The sequence below is a fragment of the Marmota marmota genome, unplaced genomic scaffold (assembly GCF_001458135.2).
Source record: "Marmota marmota marmota unplaced genomic scaffold, marMar, whole genome shotgun sequence".
Taxonomy (NCBI): domain Eukaryota; kingdom Metazoa; phylum Chordata; class Mammalia; order Rodentia; family Sciuridae; genus Marmota; species Marmota marmota.
The window spans coordinates 118,214-126,189 of record NW_026006687.1 but is presented as its reverse complement, the minus strand read 5'-3'; the positions used below and the strand labels follow the sequence as shown (position 1 = coordinate 126,189).

The 7,976-nt window shown below is 34.5% G+C and overlaps 1 long non-coding RNA gene across 1 annotated transcript in view; it reads right to left on the bottom strand.

Annotated features, from left to right (window-relative positions):
* Nucleotides 1-6,418: 6,418 nt before the first annotated feature.
* LOC125614754 overlaps nucleotides 6,419-7,976 on the bottom strand; it is a 15,613-nt gene continuing 14,055 nt past the window's right edge. Inside the window, exons 2-3 of the long non-coding RNA XR_007345323.1 lie at nucleotides 7,928-7,930; nucleotides 6,419-6,429 (exon numbers count right to left, since the gene is read on the bottom strand). This is a non-coding gene — a long non-coding RNA (uncharacterized LOC125614754). The remainder of the gene's footprint in view (nucleotides 6,430-7,927; nucleotides 7,931-7,976) is intronic.

The window sequence follows — 7,976 nt, the reverse complement described above, 5'->3', positions numbered from 1 at the left end:
GCTCAGGGTTTGAGCGCTTGCCTAGCATGTGTGAAGCATTGGGTTTTTATCATCAGCACCACATAAAAACAAATAAAGATGTTGTGTCCACATACAATTTAAAAAGCTACAAAGATATTTTTGGGGGGGAGGCTGAAAAAGACAGGAAGATTGTGAATTCAAACCCAGCCTCAGCAATGTCAAAGCCCAAAGCAACTCAGCGAGATCCTCTCTCTTAAAAAAAAAAATAGTGCTGGGGATATGGCTCAGTAGTTGAGTGCCCTTGAGTTCAATCCCAGTACCAAAAGAAAAAGGTGCAGCCATATGAGAGAAACTATGAAAGGGGTTAAGAGGTTAAGAGCTCTATTGTGTTTACACTGGTCCCTCCTGCAACCTGAAGCCAGAGTGCCTTTAGTTAAAATCAACACTGTTCTTTTTGCATCTGTTTTTCTTTTTTATTATCATAAAACAATATTAGAGCAAACATGCATGTTTGAGTTATCTCTGGACACCACTAAGGATGTCCTTAAATCCCCACAGATGGAATTTCTAGGTAAAGGCATATACTTGCAGAGATTTTGGCACTTCCTGCACATTGCCTTCCAGGGCAGCTCATGGTCGTGTGTTTCTTCTGGGCATTCATTTTTTACACACCCTTATCTTCATTTGGCTTCACATCAAGAAAAAGCTAGTAATCTGCCAAGTGAAGTCTGTATTTGGAGGACTCAGAATTCTCTGATTTCCTGTGAGGCAGGCCTCTTCTCACAATTACTGTGTTGCTCTGAATTCCCAGTTCAGATCCCTCTCCCATTTTTCTATTGCAGCATTTGTCTTCCTTGGTATGTAACTCTCATTTATGTGCATACTCATGTAGACACACCATCATAGGTATTTCCAGCCTCCTTGTTAACATATTTCTTAGGTTAGTGTTTTTTTCTATATTGAAAATTTAAAAATGTGTTTAGTAAAATCTATTGAGTTTTCTTTTTATATTTACCCTCAGAAAGGCCTTTTCTATCCTGTAATTATAAGAACATCAATATTCTCTTCTAGTACTTTTGTGATTTTTCTTATGTTCATAATCTTTATCAAATTGATTTACATAAGATATGAGAGTTTTGAATGCATTTTTGAATGGATGGTGTGTTTACATAGTACAAAATTTAGAAGCTATAGTGAGAATCTCTACCCCAAAGTCATATGAAACTCACTATATTAAAGTTCCAAAGGATATAATATATTAATAACTTAAAAATTCTCTTTTGTTTATTCATATAAAAATGGCTGTAAGTTGTCCTTTTTAATTTTATTTTTTTTAAAGTTGTCCTTACATTACCTGAAAACCTTGTGAATTCATGATGTTAAATATATATGTAAACATTTTTCTTTTTCCTGCCAATAATATAAATTATGATAGTCTCTGCCGTTACAATGAGTGTAGAGACTTTCTCATTTTTTAAACATTTATTTATTTTAATTTGTTATACATGACAGCTATTTTCTCATTTTTTAGAGAAGCTCAGTCCTAATTCAAGTGCATCTGGAGGATGGAGGGTTCTGTATGTGGCTGGTGCTTGCAGATATACTCACAAGGCCAAATCCAAGAAGTGCCTCTCACCCAAGGGGGCATTTCAGAAAGGATGATGATTCTGGCCCCCACTGCCATGTTTTAATTTTTTTGAAAATCTACGTGATGGGTAAAACATTTTTGTTTAGGAAGAATCTTGAATGAACTCTATGGGAGGAATAGAGATGGCTCTATTGTAATTCCTTCTCAGCACCTAATGGGCCTGATTTAAATAGAATTATTTCTGAGTACAATGTGATTCTTTTATAAACAGTAGGTTCAAGTTCTCTACATGTCTGAGTCAGGATTTCTTTTCTTTTCTTTTTTCTTTTTCTTTTTTTTTCTACTGGAAACTGAACCCAGGGGCTCTGAATTGCTGAGCCACATCCCTAGCATTTCTTATTTTTTCTTTTGAGACAACTTCTTGCTAAGTTGTTTAGAGCCTTAATAAGTTGCTGATTCTGGCCTTGAGCTTACAGCCCTTCTGTCTCAGCTTCTTGAGCCTGTGGGGATACAGGCATGCACCACTGAGCCTGGCCAAGTCAAGTTTTTAGCAGCACTGCCCTTGTTTTTGCCCTTGAAGGAAATAAGGCACTGGCCAGGAAGATCCTCACAGAGCTTTTAAACAATGTATAGGTCTGCATAAGTTTGTGGTAAAAGTAAAAAGATAAATGGGGACAATGACGTGGAGGATGCAGGGACCCCCATAAGTACTTAGGTGTGGTGTTTTTCAGTCTGGTTGATGGAATCATTTGTGTTCATTGTATTCAAAATATATATTTATTTATGTATGTTCTTTTGAATATATGACACATTAGTAAAACTGAGGACCTGGAAGATATTAGTTAAGGCTTAGACTTCAAAGTTTGACCACAGACTACCAAAGAAAATATTAACAGTAAGTGAGAAATGTTTCTCTTCACTTAGTTTTACTAATTCTGCACTAATAAGCAAAAGAGCATGTATATAGAAAGGAAAATTGTGACTTACAAACTGTGAAGAGAGAATTAGAATATTGACTAGGATAGGACAATCATACAGTAGCTGATAGGATTAAATACCATTTTAATAATTCTGTGACTATCTGTTTACCACACTAAAAATTAATCCAATGAAGTCTTGTATCCAGTTACAAACTTTAAAGTTTACCATGCTTCAACTAGAAGTGATTCATGTGTCTGTCAAACACATGGCATGAATTTATGTTACATGAATTTGTTTTCTTATTCTAATCCTTAGTCAGTGACTTAATGAGTAATAATAACTGACCTTTTTTCAAAACACTATATATGAAGAATCTATGAACTCTTCTGTTGTTTAATATTTCTACATGGCACATTGCAATTAGGTATATCTAAAATTTTTATTTAAATTGATTTCTTGTTTAAATTAATGGAAATGAAGAATAATCACTTGACATTGTTCTGGTTGCAGTTTCTGTCGTTGACATTTAAATGATTACTTGAGCTTTCTTTTGTGTGATAAGCATCTTTTTCCTCATGCTTTGACTTTTTTGTGTGGATTTTAGTTTCAAAATTTAAATTGTATTTATGGCATTAAAATCTGCAGAAGCAGATCTCTTGTTAACATGGCAGAATGAACACTAAAAGGAATTTCAGGAGTGACTTTACCCTTTGTGTTTGTTTTCTCTTGAGGAAGCTGGGCATTGAAGATCAAGTAACCTAACAACAGGAGCCTTTGGTGGCATTAAGTCTTATTTGGGCTTGTGAGTTCCAGTATATCAATGTGTATCTGTTCTGCCTAATAAGATGATTCATTGTAATACAAATATAGAGTTTAATTAGTGAGAAGGTGATTTTAACCCTTATAAGATGTGAATTCAGACCTGACACTCTGAGAAGCTTGTACCTAAGAAGACTGTAATGCCTTACTGTATCATACTCTGCTTCATTTCTCTGTTGTGTGACCCCTATCATAATTTCCTATTTTAGCTGCTATGCTTTAATCTAGCATTTCTAATTTAATGATAATATCACTCTCACTCTTTACAGGCACATGGTATATCAGAGAGTGTTAGGTATTGCACATGTCATCTTTTCCTTGTTATTTATATCATAAGGAAGAATCTCAAGTTCAGAGAATTTTGCTGATTTACTCCACCCAGATCACACAGTAGCCAAGAATCAGGTGAGGATTGCTGATGCCATTCTTTTAACTACATCACAACAAAGTGTCTCAGCATGTTTGTTGAGGACTGTTCTCCTGGTTGCAGGAGTTCCACAATCAGAACTTATTTAATCTTAGCATATGTCAATGAAATATTAGCTTAGTAGTTATCTATTCCATCCAAGTCTTAAATGAATCATGACTATAAATGTGAAGTGCTCAGAATAGTAACAGGCAGAGTAGATAAAGTGAAACATGATAATTTTTATCATTTTAAACATTTAGGTTCACTGGATTTGCTCAAAAAGTGGACAAGTGGTTTAAAGAGATTCTGTGGAGACACAAGTTGAAGGTTATGCTAGTAGTGAAAACACAGATCAATAGAGAAAAGAGCAGATGTTTCTTCTCTTGTGACACATACTCTTTGCCATCTATACTATGAGGTCATAACTGTGACAGGGGTAAGATATGATGTAAAAATGGCCTAAAATATTCAAGTCTATCCAGAAGGTATTTATAAGCTTGTTATAGTTAATTATAAAGTTATTGTGCTCAAGATATGAACTAATGAACCCAGAGGAACTCAGACACTGAGTCACATCCCCAGCCATATTTTTTGTTTTTATTTTTTTGTATTTTATTTAGAGACAGGGTCTCACTGAGTTGCGTAGTGTCTCACTTTTGGTTAGGGTGGCTTGAACCTGGCGTTCTCCTGCCTCAGCCTCCCAAGGCATTAGGATTACAGGTGTGTGACACCATGCCCAGCTTAGTGAGACATTTAAGAAGAAACATTTAGAAAATGAAGTTGGAGTGTGACATGACTTGCAATGTTTCTGTAATAAAATTTAGAAGACTCTTCAGTGTTTTCCTTAAGAGTGAAAGACAATGCCACTGTCCTTTGGGGAAACTACTTATCACAATAGAACTAGCTGAAATGATTGTAGGCAACTGATAAGAATTACCATGCATTCCTGTTTCAGTGAATGTTGCAGGAAGACCCTGCTAATGTGAAAGAAGCAGAAAAATGTCTCCACATCAGGAGGTGGATTGTGTCCATTCTTTTTCAATCATGAAATCAGGAAGGGTCACTTTTCTTGAGGCTCCAAAGGAGAAACCACAGATGAGAGGTTACCAGTAGTGAATGTGTTCTTTGGTACCAGGAAGGACTGAAGAGTATGGAGATTAATGAAGGAAATGGGTATGTGGAATGACTCACACAGTTGACCAGTTGACTGGAAATGAGAAGCTGGGGGTAGTTGACAGAAATAATTAACCACCTGTGTGGAGTTCAGTTATCAATAGGGGAGCTCCTCTGTGGATCACATAAACTGGAGCCAGAAGATAAACTCTACATAGTATTTCATAATGAGGAATAGTGTTACTTTATCATGGTCTTTTAATCCAGTGGCAAAGTTTTTTTTAATGACTCATCATACAAAAATTATTTAAGATTTGCAGTGGCAATCACAGCTTTTCATAACACTTTCACTTGGAGATGTTTTCAAGAGGAAGATGAGTTTTTTTAAAGTTGTGGATTGTCAGAATACCTTTATTTCATTTATTTGCATATGGTGCTGAGGATTGAACCCAGTGCCTCACACATGCTAGGCAAGTGCTCTGCCACTGAGCTGCAACTCCAGCCCTGGGAAGATGACATTTTTAACACTGAGAAAGGACCTGCTTTCCAGTTAACCTTAATATGAGGATAATATTATTTTAACGGGGATATTTGTATATACAGATAAACTGAATATATTGCTGAAGATGATATAAATAAAGCACATAAAAAATTCTCACAGACAGCCTTTGTAGACTTAGAAGCATAATTTTTAATCATCCAGAAGAAAGGTTGAGATTTGAATTCATATCTTAGAAATGTAAACATGAATATTTCCTGGTTAGTTTGTGAGATCTGATTGACAATAAGAAAAATGGAAATTTACTACCAGAAGTCCAACAAAATCCTTTTAAAATTGATGGATTAGAATGGAACAGAAACATTTTTTCCATTTGTATCCATTGCTTTTGGGACATTTGTTATTCAAAGAAAAACAAAATATTATGATAACCTGCAGTTGAAATTAGTCCTTCATACTGGGTGACTTTAACACACCTCTCACTACTGGACATGTCTTCCAAACCAAAAAAAAAAATGAGGAAGTTATAGAACTAAATAATACAATTAATAATTTAGACTTAACATATGTATATATATAGGATATTTCATCCATCAATGAGCAAGTATACTTTCTTTTCAGCAGCACATGGCTTTTCTAAAATGGACCGTATCTTATGTCACAAAGCAACTATTAGTTAATACAAAAAACAAACAAACAAAACAGATAATACTTTGCATTCTATCAGACCAAAATGGAATGAAATTAGAAATCAATGATAAAATAAAAAATACAAACTATGGTAACAAATGGAGACTAAATAATACACTATTTGAATGATGAATGGATAGTAGAAGAAATCAAGGATGAAATAAAAATATTTTTACAGTTAAATGAGAATACTGATACAACATAAATTTTTATTTTACTCAATGGATTTTACTCTATTTCCATCCTTATTTTGTTGCTCATACCATATTACATTTGGCCATTGGGAATTCATTTACCTTAATTCCCATGTCATTTGTCTTATACATATTATATTTCAGGGTATTTTTTTACCATAAAATATTCTGTATTAACCTTGTATTTCCATTGCTCATGCCCTGGTATCAGTCATTTTTCTGAGGATATCTGGTTCTTTTTATTGGATAATAGTTAGTTTAGATATTAAAATGTAGGCACTAAATGTGCTTAAGTCTCTGAAGTTCCTTTGTATATTTGTCAATGGAATATTATTAGAAAATATATGTATTATAGTTTGATATATATTTTGTGTCTTTTAGTTTACTATTATTAATAACTAGCATATTTAGCACAAAATTTATAACTAATGCTATAAAAGGGATTTCTCAAATATATAAAACTTTAACAAATAAACATACTCTCTGTAATGTTCATAATAAGAACAGTGAACTTTCTGCTCACTGGAGCAGAAAGCTTTGTTTATTATCAGAAACAGTGAAGGAAGTTGAAAGCAAAAATAAAATCCTTTTATCCATTTTAGCCTGATTTGCAGAAGGCTTCATCAGTAAATCTGTGGTGAAAAAGGAAACAAAGCAAGTGAGGATATCTCTTTTCCTGTAGTTCTAACACAAATTTGCTTTCTGTCCAATATTTTTGACTTTACATAGATGAGATCCAAGTATGGGTATTTCTACTATAATACCATATGTACTTTACAGTCTGCAAAATAGTAGCCTAAAAGTAACAGGACTGACACACAAAAAAATAGATTAGGGTAGAGCCCTCAAAATTTATGGAACTTTATAAGTATTAATAAAAACTTCTAGCAGTAATTAACTGTCAATATGTTGTGTGACTATGTGTACATCTCAATGACAATGTTTAACCAGAGTTTATATTTCCTACATTTGTATTTTTTAGTCTTAGATATTTCTAATAACCTAGTCTTTACATACCACTTGATGAATCTGTAGAGTCTCTGAATAAACAGTGGTTTCCTGAAGTATTTTAGCCTTTGGTTACATGGGTCTTATAGACGCTCTTTTCAGTAGTAGTGTATAGTTGTATAGTCTTTTAAATTCCTTTCCTCTTATTCCTCTGCTTCCTTCTATTACTTCACCCATTTCATTAGTCCCCAACTTGGGGCTAGGTTTTATGAAATCTTTTGAAGAATCATAGAATTCCTGCTCTTTATAGATAGGAAATAATTTGAAAGATAAAATATAATCAATTGGTAGACTGCTGTGAGCAGTTGCAAACATCAGGCTTGCTTGTTTTGTGTCCTAGCATTGCCCACTTTTTCAAAATGCACTGCCAGTTGAAGATCTTGCTGATCCTCCCCTGTCATATCAAGGTGTGAACTGATCTTTTCACTTGCTGACGTTCCCACTAAAAGGAGAGGGTTTCTGAATTCTATAGGTTTACTTTGTCAGTGTTATGGTTTAGATGTTTGGTGTCCCCAAAAAGCTCATTGTGAGAGAATGCAAGAAAGATTGGAGATGAAATGGTTGGGTGACAAGAGGTTTAACCTAATTAGTACACTAATTCCCTGATGGGGATGAACTTGGGTGGTCACTATAGGCAGATAAGGTATGGCTGGAGGATGTGGGTCCCTGGGGGCATGTCTTTGATGTTTATATTTTTTTCTAGTGAAGGAAGCTTCAGTGGGCACAATCTCTCTCTCTCTCTCTCTCTCTCTCTCTCTCTCTCTCTCTCTTTCT